The sequence below is a fragment of the Amblyomma mixtum genome, chromosome 2, assembly GCF_055824585.1.
Source record: "Amblyomma mixtum isolate Tamu chromosome 2, ASM5582458v1, whole genome shotgun sequence".
Lineage (NCBI taxonomy): Eukaryota > Metazoa > Arthropoda > Arachnida > Ixodida > Ixodidae > Amblyomma > Amblyomma mixtum.
The window spans coordinates 7,484,390-7,501,733 of record NC_143013.1 but is presented as its reverse complement, the minus strand read 5'-3'; positions in this window follow the sequence as shown (position 1 = coordinate 7,501,733).

Sequence of the window (17,344 nt, the reverse complement as noted above, 5' to 3'; positions counted from 1 at the left end):
CTCATCTCGGCAACACGGTGGCGTTGTATACCGGCTGACACACAAGGTTCGTCATGCTGGGACAATATTGCCACCGTACGAACCATTCAGTGGCGCCAACCGCGGCCGAACTGTTTAAGCTGGGATTTACCAAGCCTTGGGCACTCGAGGTGCTCGAAGAACGTCTTCTTCCTCGCTCGAGCTGCCTGCTGGCTGGCACGCCCACCTCGTCGACTTAGAACCAGGTCTGTTTCTTCAACCGTTTGTCGGTGACATATTTGGTGGAGGTGCGGGGTAGCGTCCCATGTACTCTGACTGCGAGGACTCTCTCGACACCTGTTCTCCACGCGTGGACACAACACCCGTCCACAAAGCGAGCCGCCGCCTGCGAGGCCTACAACCAGAGTTCGGCCAACTGGCAGCGCCGGTAAGAGCGGTAAGAGCCATGACATCAACCGTGGCTAGCCAGACAACACAGCGTTCCGGAAATGCCCCGCCATTCGTCCTTCACACACCTCGGTCGCCGCCACCATTCCACGGGGACAGGCTCGAGGACGTAGAAGACTGGTTGGCCAGCTTTGACCGAGTGGCGGGCTTCAACGAATGGGACGGCGAGCGCAAATTGCGCAACGTATACTTTGCGCTGCAGGACTCGGCCAAAACGTGGTTCGAGAACCACGAAGCTTCCTTTACCACGTGGGAGGCTTTTCGCCGAGAACTAGCGACGTTTACTACCAGCGAAAGAAAAGAAAAGGCTGAAATCGCTCTGCACTCGAGGTCCCAGCAGTCCAACGAGAGCGTCGCGATGTTCATCGAGGACATGACGCGACTGTTCAATCGGGCCGACCCTGCTATGCCAGAGGCGAAGAAGGTGCGCCACTTAATGCGCGGCGTTAAAGAACAGCTATTTGCCGGACTGGTCCGTGACCCGCCAAGAACAGTGGCCGACTTCACGAAGGAGGCAACGAGTATCGAGCGCTCTCTGCAGGAACGGGGCGCGCACTACGGACGTGAGGCTACTGTAGCAGCCGCTTCCCAGTACACGCCTACGTCGCTGCCCGCCGAGGAGCTTCGGGAGCTTGTAAGAAGCGTTGTGCGTGAGGAATTGGCGAAACTTCGTTTTGAAGCTCCACAGGCCAATGTCGCTGCCGTAACCGACATGGTCCGTGACGAAATCCGACGAGCTGTGCAGTCGCCCCCAGCTCCACACCCGGCGCCCTCTGTTATGACGTACAGCGAGGCACTACGAAGCCCTGGGCCAGCGAGGCAAGCCTTTTCCCCCGTCGTTCCCATGCCAGTGCCATCTCTGCAGTACCCGAGCGCAGCAGTACCATCTGTGCCGCAGGAGTACAGGCCCCCCATGAGCAAAGCCACGTGTGGCGAACGCCAAACAATCGGCCGCTCTGTTACCACTGCGGGGAGCCCGGCCACATCCTCCGTCACTGCCCCTACCGGAGAATGGGTTTAAGGGGGTTTTCACCTGACGCACCTCGACCGCGCTACGGTGAAAGACCACGGGATATCGAGCTGTACCTGGCTGATAACGTGCAGTCCTCGACCCCGCAGCGGTGTCAGTCCCGATCGCCATCCCCAAGGCGGTTCTCTTCGCCCGGCCGCCCGTCGTCCTCTGGCCAGTTCAGAGGTGCGTCCCCACATCGGGAAAACTGAAGACGGCGTCCTCCGGGGGTAGGGCCGCCGCTACTGAACCGTATCAAGAGCCTCCATCCGAAGATTCGCCGCGACGCTCCGACCAACGACGACCTGACCCGACGACCTCAACGACGCGCTGCGACCGACTGGTTTCTGCCGAAATTCCGGTATCCGCCGACAACCACGACGTTACCGCCCTAGTGGATACCGGCGCCGATTTTTCTGTAATGAGCAGTCGGTTAGCCACGGCCCTGAGGAAGGTTCTGACCCCTTGGTCTGGGCCGCAGATCCGGACAGCTGGTGGCCACGTCGTAACTCCGATCGGTGTCTGCACTTCACGAATCCAGATCCGCGGAGTTGCTTTCCCTGGTTGCTTTGCTGTGTTACCTGAGTGCTCCAAGGACCTCATACTCGGCTTGGATTTTCTTCAGGAGTACGGTGCCGTTATCAATCTGCAGGAGCTAATCGTGTCGTTTTCCACCCAAGGCCCTGTCGACGACGATACTGAGCCACGCAGGGCTAAGCTGTGCGTCTGTGACGACCAGGTAGTAATCCCGTCAAGAGCCAGCATGTTTGTTACCGTAGAGTGCGATAACAGCCCCAGCACTCGTAGCATCGCTGAAAACAACATCTCACTGCTCCTTGGTCGGCAAGTCTGTGTAGCTCGCGGAATTATTGAATTGAACAGTGGGCGAACCGAACTTCTGGTGACCAATTTTGGTTCTGCACCTCAGTGTTTGCCTGGCAAAACAGCTATTGCGTATTTCGAAGAACTTTGTGAATTCGCAGGACAGCACGCGTTGTCCGAAATCCCGGCATCAGTGGAGGCACCGACCACTCCCATCAAGACCGACGTGAACCCGAACCTCCCGTCTCATCAGAAACGCTGCCTGGAGAACATTATCGAATCTTTCCGCGTCTGTTTTGCATCGACCTCTAAAGTTAGGCAGACTCCGCTCACAAAGCATCGCATTATTGTTGACGCAAACCAGCGACCGTTATACCAACCGCCTTATCGGGTCTCTTCGAAGGAACGTGACGCTATTCGCCGACAAGTTCAAGAAATGCTCCAGGACGATGTGATACAGCCGTCGACAAGCCCGTGGGCATCGCCTGTTGTTCTTGTGGCGAAGAAGGATGGAACCCTACGGTTCTGTGTTGATTACAGGCGTCTAAACAAAGTCACCAAAAAGGACATTTATCCTCTGCCGCGGATTGATGACTCCCTGGACCGGCTACGCCACGCCACGTATTTCTCGTCACTAGATTTACGTAGTGGCTATTGGCAGATCGAGGTGGATGAGCACGACCGGGAAAAGACCGCCTTTATTACACCGGATGGTCTGTACGAATTCCGGGTGCTCCCTTTCGGACTGTGCTCGGCTCCTGCCACCTTCCAGCGGATGATGGACACCGTGCTTGCCGACCTAAAATGGCAGTCCTGCCTCGTCTACCTGGATGACGTTGTCATCTTCTCCATGGGCGTCCGGAGGGGGGGGCAAGGGGGGGCGGTTGCACCCCCCTGGAAAATCACTCACTCGAACCGTGAGTGATGGCCGCACACCAGGGGCGGTGGCGCGCTCAGTCAAAAGGGTAAAAACAGCCCCGCATGGTCACATCTGCGAAATGCCGCGTCCGGGCGTGCGTCGTTCCGCCGTTTTCAAACCACGCCATCGTTAGCTCTACTGAAGGGCGACCTGTTCCAGACATACAGCGGCACCGGCGAGCATGTGTTTCGAGCCGCCTTGAGATGGGTGTCTGTTTCTTTGATCTCTAGAGAGATAGCGACACGGAGGCAGACAGTGCACGGGGCATCTTGTTTTCGCCTATGTCGTTACGCCGGTCACCGATGAATTCTTAAGGAGGGAAGGACAAATCAGCCGTGTCCACCCCCGCTTTGTCGGGCTGCTCAGGGGCAAGCGGGCGATGAGTTGGCGCCGCCGCCGCTCGCTGTCTCCTCCGATCCACGTGTAGCGCAGTTCGGTAGAAGCGCCGCTTTCAGAATCTCCGGCAAAGGGGATTAGCTGCTTTTGTTCACGGCGACGCAGTCTCCCGAGGCGCCCCCACACCAGCGTTCTTTGCGTCTTCTGTGAAAACCAGCGCCTTTGGCCAACGCAGCCCGATGGCGCCTGCCTGGCTCGCCTGTCACCTCTGGCTGGGCCTCAAATCACAACAGCGCCCATGTACTGTGCGTGTCAGTGCATGGTAAAGAGACCCAGGTGGTCGACATTACCCGGAACTCTGTACTACTCCATCCCTCATAGCCTGAGTTGTTTTGGGGCTCTGAACCCCATAAAAACACAAAAACAAATTTTCCGACCGGAGTGGCGAGTGTCCCTTCCCCTCGGAAGTTGCGCGGCGTTCCTTTCACCCCCAAAGTGCGCATTCGGGGATACTGCGGCAAGTAAGCCCTCGCACGTGTGCGCGCCTCTGTGTTTGTGCTTGGGTGTTTTTAGTGGCCGGTTGTCAGCGAAGCTGAGAACAACCAAGACAGCGGACGAGAAAACGACGAGCGGCGAGCAGTGTGTGTGGGGTTGCTCGACTGTGCGGATGCGCAAGCAAGATGGAGCGAGGTGTATGAAGCTGCGAGCGTGCATTTATCTTGTAAATAAGTTTTCGGTGTATATATATAGTCATCTTTTGTTTTCAACGTACGCGTTCAACAGTTTTTCCAATCAATGTGTATGATGAGTGTGCACCGAGAGCGTGTAATGAAGCACAGAAGTGAATTTATCACACGTGTAATTACGCAATTCGCCCAGAAAAATCCGAGGCGCCTACAGTTGCTGTTCAAGGAAGACTGACTGAGTGACTGTAGTTGCGTGTTTGCGAACATATTGTGCTGTGTGCTGGTCATCAATCCGGGTGAGTCGAGAACCCGTATGCAGGAAGACTGAGCACTCTTCTCCACGAAGTGATATAGCACCTTTTTGCATTTTTTATTAATTTTAGTTGTTTCTTTGTTGATAAACTCCAATGTACCTCTCCTAGCCGCGCTTTAATTTGCTGTTTGTAATTTTTCTTTCATGTGTGCATTTTGTTTAATTTTTATTTATATATAAATAAATAAATTTACTCCGCAAATAGCGCCTTTTTGCTACGAACATACCCCCCCCCCCTCCCCCCCCCCGGGGCACCAACGGGGCCCCCCCCTGCAAAAAATTCTGCGGACGCCCTTGATCTTCTCCGCTACGTTCGAAGAGCACCTGAGGCGCCTGCGCGCCGTGTTCGCCGCAATTCGTTCGGCTGGTCTTTCCCTCAAGCCCGAAAAGTGTCACTTCGCTTTCCAGGAGTTGAAGTTTCTGGGCCACATCGTGAGCGCTAAGGGAGTAAGCCCTGATCCCGATAAGACTGGCGCCGTCGCTGCTTTTCCCATGCCAACCGATAAGCGAAGTGTGCGCCGCTTTCTGGGCCTCTGCGCCTATAATCGGCGTTTTGTGCGGAACTTCTCCCAGATTGCTGAGCCCCTCATCCGCCTCACAAAAGATGCCGAACCGTTCTTCTGGGGCCAGGAGCAACAACAGGCCTTCGAAGACCTCCGCACTCGTCTGCAAAGTACGCCCATCCTTGGCCACTTCGACGAGTCAGCCGACACTGAACTTCACACAGACGCCAGCAACATCGGCCTCGGTGCGGTCCTTGTGCAGTGGCAGGATGGTCTCGAACGCGTCATCGCATACGCAAGCCGCACCTTGTCACGCTCGGAGGCGAACTATTCCACCACTGAAAAGGAATGCCTGGCAATTGTGTGGGCAGTGACCAAATTTCGCCCTACTTATACGGCCGCCCTTTTAGAGTCGTCAGTGATCACCATTCGCTGTGCTGGCTGGCGAACCTCAAAGATCCCTCGGGGCGGCTTGCACGCTGGAGCCTTCGCCTTCAAGAATTCGACGTCACCATCGTCTATAAGTCCGGCAGGAAGCACAGTGATGCCGACTGTCTGTCTCGTGATCCTGTTGAGGACAACGGAGCTGATCCCGACACCGATTTTGTTTTTCTCGGCGCCATCTCCACGTCCGTCCTCGCTCAACACCAAAGAGACGACACTGAACTACGGCCTCTCATTGATTATCTTGAAGGAAGCGCTGAGTCTCCACCGCGAATCTTCTCACGTGGACTGTCATCGTTCTGTCTGCGCGATGGCGTTCTGTATAAGAAAAACTACCACCCGACGGAAGCTGTCTATCTGCTCGTCGTACCCGCGGCCTTGCGCGACGAAGTCCTGCAGGCGTGCCATGATGACCCATCTTCTGGTCACCTGGGTTTTTCCCGCACTTTGGCGCGGATACGCCAGAAGTACTACTGGCCCAGGGTTGCTGCAGTTGTACAGCGTTACGTCAGAACTTGTCACGAGTGCCACCGTCGCAAGACGCCACCGACTAAGCCAGCCGGACTACTGCAGCCTATTGATCCGCCACAAGCCCCCTTCCACCAAGTTGGCATGGACTTACTCGGCCCATTTCCACAGTCCTCGCTGGGTAACCGCTACATTGTGGTCGCCACCGACTACCTCACCCGGTACTGTGAAACTAAAGCTCTCCCTCGTGGTACCGCTGACGAAATGAGGTTATGCGCCTTAGCGGCACCTGTCACCGCAAAACAACCGCTGACCACCCTCAAACGAACGGACTCACCGAACGGCTCAACAAGACGATCGCCGACATGATCTCCATGTATGTTGACGCAGACCACCGGGACTGGGACGCCATACTTCCTTACGTAACATTCGCCTATAATACTGCTCTGCAAGAAACGACGCGCTTCACTCCATTTCGTTTAGTGCATGGTCGCGAAGCCACCACCATGCTGGACGCAATGTTGCTTACAACTAGTACTCCCTCAACTGTTGTGGGTGCTGACCACTTCGTTCGTCACGCCGAGGCCGCCCGCCAACTCGCTCGACAGCGCATCCGGCACCAGCAAACCCACGACACTCGTCGCTATAACCTCCGCCACAGAGCTGTTAGTTACCAGCCCGGCGAACAAGTCTGGGTTTGGAGCCCAATCCGCATGCGTGGACGCTCCGAAAAGCTTCTGCGCAGATATTCGGCCCCTACGAGGTACTCCGCGAAGTCAGTGAGGTGAACTACGAAGTTCTTCCCCTAGGAACAGTTCGCTCCTCCAGGCAGCCGACCTCCGAAGTCATCCATGTCGCCCGGATGAAGCCGTACCACGCCCGCTAGCGCTTCAGGCGTGTCTACAGCTGCCGCCGAACACATGCGGCGTCCCTTATGTTCGTGCTGCCCACTGCTGCGGCACCGAGTCGGTGCCCTTCAGAGAGGGGGAGCAATGCCACCGGACGAACCATTCAGTGGCGCCAACCGCGGCCGAACTGTTTAAGCTGGGATTTGCCAAGCCTTGGGCACTCGAGGTGCTCGAAGAACGTCTTCCTCGCTCGAGCTGCCTGCTGGCTGGCACGCACACCTCGACGACTTAGAACCTGGTCTGTTTCTTGAACCGTTTGTCGGTGACAATATGCAAGCAGTTTTTGATATAAACCGCGTACGGAATTTGTGATGTACCTCCATCTATCCAAAGGTGGAACAGAAACCTAAGGAGGGAAATAGCTAGACACAATGTAGAATTAGAAAGGTATGCTCGACAGTTGGAATCTCAGAGATGGGATAATAGATGCGAGGAATGGGAGAAAAGCATGGGAAAATCTAGTACATGGCAGTTGCTCAAATTTCTTATAGACCCAAATAAATCTAAGACGGCTATGAGAACTGAGCAAATAAAAGCTAGGTATAAGTTTAATGGCACAGATGAGCAACTTATTGACACGCTCAAATCACTGTATATTGCTCCCCATGGGGCCGCTAAATATGACGACTATAAGGGACAACCAAATGAGGAGTTGGATGCCCCCATATTAAGAGCCGAGGTCAGAATGGAACTGCTGAAGCTAAAACGAAGGTCAGCCCCGGGGCTCGACAGAGTAGAAAACAGAATGTTGAGAAATCTGGATGAAGAATCAATAAATAGCCTCACTAGGTATCTCAACCAAGTGTGGAAAGCAGGCGCTGTCCCCGAGGAGTGGAAGAAGGCCAAGATCACGCTTATACACAAGCAGGGCAAACCTCCGAGCTTGGAGAACCTCAGGCCGATCTCACTAACATCATGTGTAGGGAAACTGCTTGAGAAGGTCATCCTGACCAGACTGACCAAATACATGGAGGATAACGGCCTCTGGCCAGATGAAATGGTCGGATTTAGGCCTGGGCTCACCACCCAAGATACAATGCTAAGACTCTATGGAGATATAGTAGATCAGCTGGACCTCGGCAACCTGAAGGCGATCTTAGGTATAGATCTTAAGAAAGCCTTTGACAATGTCAGCCATGACGCCATCCTTGATGGGCTAAATGAGATAGCTGTAGGAAAAAACACCTATAACTACATCCGATCGTTCCTAAGGGACAGGACTGCTATCATTACCTTTCAGGGCATCACATCCGATGAGTTCCCCATGGGATGCAGAGGAACCCCACAAGGGGCTGTCCTCTCCCCATTTCTCTTTAATCTGGTAATGAGGGACCTTCCCCGCAAGCTTAGAGAGATAGAAGGCTTAAACATCAGCGTCTACGCAGATGATGTAAATGTCTGGCTAAACAAAGGAGGCGAATCAGAAATGAAAGAAAAGCTACAGAAGGCAGCGGATATCATTAACGAGCATGCGAAATGCGTGGGTCTCAGCTGCTCTCCGCAAAAGTCTGAGCTATTTGTAGCAATGAGCAAGCGCAGTCAAAGGATACCGGCAATCGAGGTTACACTTGAAAATAGAACGATACCAATTGTCGAGGAAGTAAGAATCCTAGGCATGTATATTAACAGAAAAGGGAAAAACAAAAGTACGCTAGACAAGCTCAAAGCGCTTGGAGAACCTCAGGCCGATCTTGTCGTCAGAGCCTTCAGAAAGGTATCTAGAAGGGGGGAAGGACTCTCAGAGTCCAGCAAACTAAGACTCACGCAGGCCTTCATTGTTAGCAGGATATGCTACGCAACCCCATTCCTGAAAATAAACAAAACCGAAGAAAAGGCATTAGACACAATCATCAGAAAATGTGTCAAACGAGCGCTAGGGCTGCCCATTTCCACGTCCAATGATATACTGGAGAAAATGGGCCTGCATAACAATTGGAGAGAACTGACTGAAGCGGTTAGAACATCGCAAATCGAAAGGCTAACATCCACACCCGCAGGAAGGAAATACCTACAGCTAGCGAAATGGGCAACCGTAGATAGCACAGTGAACACCAGAACAGATCTGGGAAGAGAAATAAGAGAGCATCTTATTATCGCTCCCATACCTAGAAACATGCATCCCATCCACGACAAAGGCAGAAGGAAAAGCAGGGTCGCACAGCTGACTGCTAAGCTAGGCAAGATGCCACAGGGAACCGTGGCCTACACTGATGCCGCGGTAGGCACGCTAGGAGACACCGTCTCCGTAGCCGTCGGGGACTCAGGCAGAACGTTACGCGTTGTAAGACACCTTGACTTAAAACCCCTTGTGGCGGAGGAGGTTGCAATAGCGATCGCTCTAACTCAGCCAGGTACCAAATACGTAGTAAGCGACTGCAAAGCCGCAATTAGAAATTACAGCAAGGGACGCATCCACGAAATGGCGGCTAAATATCTAAAAGACTTTATCCCAGCCCACAATATTCTAATTATCTGGACCCCAGCCCACTCGGGTCTGGTTGGAAACGAGGCCGCCCACAGGCTCGCCCGCTCCTCTTTACCTCGGGGAGCCGTGGACACCTCATACGAATTCAGCACTAAAGAGGAAACCAATACCTTTAATAGCATCACAGACATTCAGAAAAAGAACAAAAGGATCTATCCTCCTCCGGATAGATCGCTTAGCTCGGCTGAGGCCTATGACTGGAGAAGACTCCAAGCTAGAAACTTCGCATCCCCGCTCTGGAGGAGCTGGACAGGAGGTGACACGAGGGAGGATGCGGAGGTGTGCGAGTTCTGCGGGCATACCGCTACACTCGAACACATACTATGGAGATGCCCCAGTGCCCCAGGATATGGCAGAATCAATAATGCAGAGGAATGGGAGACCATACTCAGAAGTGCCGACCTTAGCATACAACGATACGCTACCCGCCTGGCAGCAGAAGCTGCGCGACTATACCGTTGCTAGTCTTCCAGCTGCGACGCTGCCCCTCCCCGGACGCCTGCGTGCGGACCCGGAGGGGCACGGGTCTTCTTCTGGCGGAAATAAAGTTTCTTCACTCACTCACTCACTCCATCTATCTGTACAGTTTATTTGCTATTGAAGAGGAAATGTATCTAATTAATTGCGAAATGAACCAATAGTCACTGAAACCTATAAGAAAGCTACTATGTGCTACTATGTGGTGGCTACTATGTGGTGGCTTACTGGCCTTCTATTTTCGAATGTACACTCGCCGTCAAAAGTAAATGGAAGGCGACTTTGTCAAAAAAATTTAATTTCTTTAAATCTAAAGCATAATGGTCCATGCTTGTTGGTGCACAGTGAAAGTCGCAAAATCACAAGTAGGTTTAGTAAAACACATTGCGGGGCTAGTTGCGGGGCTAGGCATTTTCTTTTCTTCAAATTTAAGCACCGCTAACTTTTACAGCGCCCGTCCTGTCATGTCCTCTGTGTATTCGTCTTAAAAGTTAGCGCTGCTTAAGTTTGAAGAAAATAAAAAAACAATTAGGCTGCACATATGTATTCAAGGATGCAAGAACTGGGGGGCCAATGATTAAAATTTTTCGTGAATATTGCCTTCCATTTACTTTTGACGGCACCTGTACGTATTTGTGCTATGTGTAGCCTAACTTTGAGAGTGTCCACTAGCGCCACCCCGCGACCGTAGCGATGGACGGGGAATGTCCTGCAATTAAAACGCAAATGCCATGTTAAACCGAAGCTATGAACTTTATACTTGACGGTCCAAAGTCTAACTTTATCTGCCAGGATGTACGATAAATCTGTACAAAAATAACGACTATAAAAGCGCACATGCTCATGATAGTAAGCGATGCAATGCTGACCAATCGCCGTTTGCGACGCACTCGAAGTTGTTGCATCGTCAGCCTACATGTGTAGCGCATTTTGGGTCTTCATGTGCCTTGGCTCTCTTGGGGTTTGAAAGCATACCGTTGGCGTCATTCCCAAATCTCGAAGGCAGCATTAAAATGCCTGCCAACACGAGTTTGTGAAAACAGGAAGGCTGAAATTTCGTCCCAAGCCGCGCTGTGACCATCGTTTAAATGTCGTGATGTTTCTGTCACCTGGCTTTGTACATACGCTGGGCGCTGATGCTGCCTTTAAATATAGATCGAGAGAGTTGTAAAGCGCCGTGCGGGTAAGATCGGAATCCTCGATAACCGCCTATTAACGCGATCAGGTACGCGTCGGCCAAAGGTCAGATGTCTCGGGGAAAAAGGTCAGCACCTTGAACGAACCGACGCTAGACGAGGAAGCTGCGACGCGGAAAAGTCGAGTGTGTTTGTACGTAGCTAACCGTTAGTTCGGAAAGCCCAAATAAATGTTCGCCGCAAAATTGGCAGCATAAGCAATCCGCCAGGCCGCATTCAAATGCGAGAACTGTTTGTACGATATTACTAGAGTGTGATCCGCGTCATTGTTGCTTAACCGTTTAGTGAATTAGTTGCTCACCTGGCTGAATACGCAGAGCGGTAAGGTCGGGGTGTATGTATTCATAGGAAATGTTCACGCTTGATTTCTGCCCGGCATTATACACTGCCACGAAGCCTTCACCGGTCATGCTTTTTAAATGCGCTCCTGCTCGCCTGACAATGCTAAAAACCGTGTTAAAGCATTAAATTATGTTTCACTGAGCTCTCGCGGTTGAGGCCTCCTGGAAGGCATTCTTGCATGCCAACGAAAGTGGTCATATATTTCGTTAAAGTTTGAAATTTCGAGTCTGCACACCATTAAGAGTCGCGGAAAGGAAAACTGCTGCACTAGCCTGCTTCCCCTCGGCGAAATAGACGGAGTGTTTACAAGAAAATGAACAAAAAGAAAGCGAAAAATACAGGATAAGGCGCAGAATGGCGACTTGTGACTCACCAAGAATCTGAAGCGTTCAATATTCGTGGTCCACTGGTAGTGCCCGTGTACATATAGCTAGCTTCCAGCAGACTAGCAGTGCCGAGCATAGTACGCAAAGAAGCCTCAGCTCTTGTGAGGTGCGCTTTAGAACCGGACCGTCCCAACCAACGAGGAGCTAAAACTCAACGTCTACCTAGAAGTGACGCCCATACCCGAAAAGACAACAATAAGAATTTTGGGCATGTGGGTTCAATCCAACCAGCGCAGTACACACACTTTTACCCTACTGAAAGCAACAACGCTACAAGTCGCACGCATGATCACCCGCATCACCAACAGGCGACATGGCATGCGTGAAGAAGACACACTAAAACTAGTCAGAAGCCTAGTAGTTAGTCGAATCACGTACAGCCTACCCTACCAGGGCCTCAACAAAAATGAAATACAACAAGCGGATGCCCTGCTACGCAAAGCGTATAAGACAGCGCTCTGACTACCACGCAACACGTCTACAGAAAAACTCATGGCCCTGGGATTACACAACACCTTTGAGGAGCTACGAGAGGCGCAGCTTGAGTCGCAAAAACTCAGGCTGTTGCAAACAACGACAGGAAGAGCGCTCCTGCAGAGGCTCGGATACCGCGAGCAGATGCGAGAAATGTCGAGGACGGCAACGATCCCCGACGAGCTTCGCAAGACCCTCAAGGTAGCGCCAATACCAAAAAACATGGATCCCAACCTCCATCGAGGCAGAAGAGAAGCGAGGGCCGAATTCATCGAGAAAACATACGCTCCTCAAGCCACGACCGTGTATACAGACGCGTCTTGGAGAGGAGGAGATACCAAAATCGCTGTAGCGGCGGTGGTCGATTCGTCTTTACGCGAAATGACCAGCGCGTCTCTCCGAGGCTGCACAGCTGCAGAGTCCGAGGAAGTAGCCGTTGCTCTACTCTAGCGGTGGCGGAGGGCTATAGAACCGGGCGGTCACTAACAATACTTACGGACTCTCAAACAGCCTGCCGAAATTACATGAATGGCAGGATAGGTCGTCACGCGCTCCGTATACTCCTCGCAGCGAGTGACAGAATTAAAAACCGGGAAGAACAAAACGACAAGATCCTACACAAAATTGTGTGGGTACCGGGGCACACGGGGGTTGCAGGGAACCGAGAGGCCGGCAGGATAGCTCGAGGATACATTACTTTCCGAGCTTCCGACGAGACCGCGGAACTCGCGCCAGCACCCAGGGAATACTCGGCCATACTACAAAACTATAGAGGCAGAAGAATGCGATATCCCCCACCGCACAAATCTCTCAGCAGAGAGGAAGCTGTCACTTGGAGACAATTACAAACAGGCTCTTTCCCAAACCTACAAATACTAAACAAAATGCACCCTACGATATACACGAACAAATGTCCCTGGTGCGACGAAAAACCTACACTATACCACATCACATGGGCCTGCCAAAACATAGACGTGGTCCCCAAAATACAAAACCCGAGTGCGGAGCAGTGGGAGACTCTGCTGTCCAGCGACCGCTGCGAAGACCAATGTCTGGTACAGCGAGCTCAACGGGCGGCAGTGGCCAGCGGAGCCCTGGACTGAGGGCAACCGACCACTGATTAGAGGCGGACGACTTCGACAGAGAAGGCTCCTGGGGGTAGAACCAAGACGTCTCTGAAGATGCCCCCAAACCGCAGGAAAAACCATTAGTGTAAATAAAGTTTTCCCTTCCTTAGAATTTAGAACCTCTTTAGTGTTTCGCCTGCAATAGAATGTTTTAACAGCTATCGTTTTATCGACCTTCCGGGGATCTAATGCTCGCATGTACCGCACACATGCGCCCTTAGTTCCCGCCAAGCGGGCTAGGCGGCATCGGGGAAACAGCAATCCACAGCGTCTATTACCTCATAAGCCTAGAATTCAAACCTACTTCCGTGTAAAGCGTCCTTCGCGATAGCAGAGGACTGTGACATAAGGCACCTCGGATCAGAGATACCGCTGTGCAACTTATTATCAAATCGTCAGAACACCAGACGGCGCGTTCCGAGAAGGAATATCGTTATCCCGTTCTTCCTCAGAACGAGGGGGATTAGCGAAGCTCGCAGCATGTGTTCAATGCGCGGCTCCTGAAGAAGATACAGGCGTCGTCATACGGCCAGCCGAGTGAATGACCGCGCGTACGGCAATAGCAAACGACACGACTACGAAAGCCTCGCTTGTGTTTAGAAACGAAAGCTCGCAATGACGTCACCCTCGCTGCGAACCACGTCATCACGCGGGCGCCTCGCTGTTTTCTGACCGGCATATTGTTTCGGCGCTGCGTCCACACACGTGTCAGCGTCCACGCGCGCGCGCGCTGTGTTTCCTGACGTCACGCGCCGTCGTGATGTCCGGATCGCTTTCCTGTGGAGAACTCTTAGCATCGCAAGCGAACGGGAAAGACGGAAAATGGCGGCGATGACGATAGGAGCTCAGCGAGGTGCTTCGGGTGATGTCAGGAATACTTCCGTTTCAGCTCACTAAGACGTGTTTGCATGGTGGGTGCATGCGTCAGATATAATTTTTATTTAGCTGTGCATGACAAGTTTTTCTAAATCACTGTGTCGTCGTAGTCAGTGTCGATATCGGCGCGCACGGTTGGTAGACACGGTTTTGCACTTGCCTAATACGGCAGCGCAGAAGATCGCGAACGAACTAAACCGACGAGAACACAGCACTGACGAATACTCTTCTTTCGCCCTTTGTACTACGCTGCTGAATGATGCAGGTGCCATCAACCTGCCCAGAGTGTCATTGCAGTAATGGTTCGGCAATTCTGGAGGCCGTTTGTTGGTGCTAGATTAGTAAGCAAGCCGCTGGCAAAATGACGGACTGAACAAGCGCGAGCAAAAAAAAAAAAAAAACGAAGATCAGCGAGGAAATGGAACGGAAACTGAGGCAGAACGAGGCTCTGGGGAGACATTGTGTTCACTTTACCTATTTTTTTCGTTCGAATCATGCATGGGTTGTCTTTGTTGTGTTTATCTTTTAGTTTGTGTGCTAGATGTTACTTTGCCTTGTACCTCATTGTATTGCCCCTCCTGCCTGGGCCTACTAAGGCTGGCAGTCTTGAATAAAGAAATAAATAGATGAAGAAACACAAATAGGGAGCCAGGAAAAAGAAAACGAAAAGCAGGAAACTATTATCCACGCAGAGATTATTGTTGAGCGAAAACTAGATGTAGGCGCGCACACATAGTAGGGACCGAAATAATAAAAGGCGACTAGCAAGAAGAGGCGGCAGGGTTACCTCGAGACAGATCTCGCTCGTACTTACAACCATGTCCTCCCCTCGGCCGGAAGACTCAATGCTCCAGAGACGGCGCTGCTCGTCGCGTGCCGTTGTGCTGACCGATCCCAGATCACCGCGGCAAAGAAGAAAGGCTTCAGGAAAGGCGCTCAGTGTACGACGTTCTTACGTATTCGGGAGCTTGATTGAAAGGCGTGGAGAATGACGTCACGCAGGACGAGACAACGAGGATGTCCCGTCTTGGGCGCGTTGCAAGCGCTATACAGCGGCGCTCGCCTCAACCGGTCGGGACCAGAAATGTATGCAAAATCGCGTGTCATCCTGGGGTTGCGTGAACTCGAAAGACTTCGGAAGCTTCACCCGTGCCACGCGGTGGCATGAGGCCTCAGGTATCGTTGAGGTATGGATTGCGTGTGCGAGCCATCCTTTCTATCTACGGAATGATGTGTAGCGGGGGATAAAAAGTGACAGGGAGCTTGTCACAGGTTTGTTCTGTTTCGCGGCAGGTTTCCGGGCTTCCTGTTGTTGTAAACGGCTGCCCCGTGCAGAGATTGAGACGTTGCAAGGCGTGCATAGAAACGTAAGCTCTAGAGGTTTCTCGCCGGCCACACAGGGGGAACATATTATTTGTTTTTACGTATAGAAAGGAGATCGTGGAATCAAATAGAAACCGACGATGAGGAAAAGCGAGTCAAGTTTTGTCAAGCGAGAGAGCGCGTAAAAAGGCGTGAGGTGAGTGCTTGTCGCATTTGTCGGCCTCCACCGTAGTAGCCGATGCCCTGACTCGGGTTAAGATGGCTTCACTTACCGCTCGAAAAGTAGCCTCAGCGTTGGAACCAATCGTTATTCCTATTCACAGCTATGCTTCCTCCAAATCCGGACCCCACGCTACGCTACTGTCTGTGTACAAACGCAGCTGCTGCTCGTTGTGATTCGTTGCCTCTAAGCAAGCGTCGACTCTCCGGGTCGCTGACACGCGCTGTTTGATCGGGAGACGCCGTTCGACCCGCCGCGGTGGCTCAGTGGTTAAGGAGCCCGTCTACTGAGCCGGAGTTCCCGGGTTCGAACCCGACCGACCACGGCGGCCGTTTTTCGGCGGAGGCGAAATGCAAAAGACGCCCGTGTGCTGTGCCAAGTCAGTGTACTTACGTTAAATGCCCTGGTGGTCGAAATGTTTCCGGAGACCTCCACTACGGCACCTCTTTCTCCCTTTCTTTCACTCCCTGCTTTATCGCTCCCTTTACGGCGCGGTTCGGGTGTCCACCGAGATGTGAGACAGTTAAGTACTGCTCCGTTTCCTTTGCTCAAATCCAATTTTCAGTTTTTTACGACCAAGAAGGCCGCTTCTTTGTATGTCATTCTTATAATGCTGTTGATGGCCTCCTTAAACAGCTGCACACTCTGGAAACTCAGGCAATGAGGAGGCAGGTGGGCTGGCTTGAGGCCTAACAAACCGGGCCGGCTGCAACCCCTCCCCCTTTACCCTAGCTCCCCCCTCCCCAGAAAACGAAAACAAAACTACGCCGAAATCTCGAACATTTAATGAGACAACGAAGGGCTACAAAGAAGGAAGGAGACCCGCCGCGGTGGCTCAGTGGTAAGGCGCTCGTCTACCGGGCCGGAGTACCCGGGTTCGAACCCGACCGCGGCGGCCGCGTTTCGATGGAGGCGAAACGCAAGAGGCGCCCGCGTGCTGTGCGATGCCAGTGCACGTTAAAGATCCCCAGGTGGTCGAAACTATTACGGAGACCTGCACTACGGCACCTCTTTCTCTCTTTTCTTTTCTTTCACTCCCACCTTCCTCCCTTCCCTTACGGCGCGGTTCAGGTGTCCGCCGAGATATGCGAGACATATACTGCGCCATTTCCTTTCCTCAGAAACCAATTTAACCAATTTAGTCTTTCAACCACCTCATCCAGAGCTCGCTAGAGCTCAGGCCACAACGCTTAGGAGGATCCAAACAGGATCTGTCTTATTAAGTCCTCACAGATTACGTGCAATCTCCAAAGACGAATTCGATTCAAAATACCAAAATTGCAACACATCGAAATTACCACACAAGAACATATACCTCTGGCGTGCAAAGACAAGCCCCCCCCCCCCCCCCCCCCCCCCCCCCCCCCGCCCAAAAAACTCCTAACAGCTCCCTCGCGAGAAGCATAAAACGATTCAATCAACAAATCTCTCGCAAGTTGGGCAGAGGAAGTCATGACCCTGCATGACCGCTTAAACAACGCTATCATGATGTTTACTACTACTACTAGCACGACAAAGACTATCCACATTTGACGATAGAGAGAAAAACTTTATTACAACAGGAATTCGGGGCACGCCCCAGGGTCCCCGCACGACCCCACTCC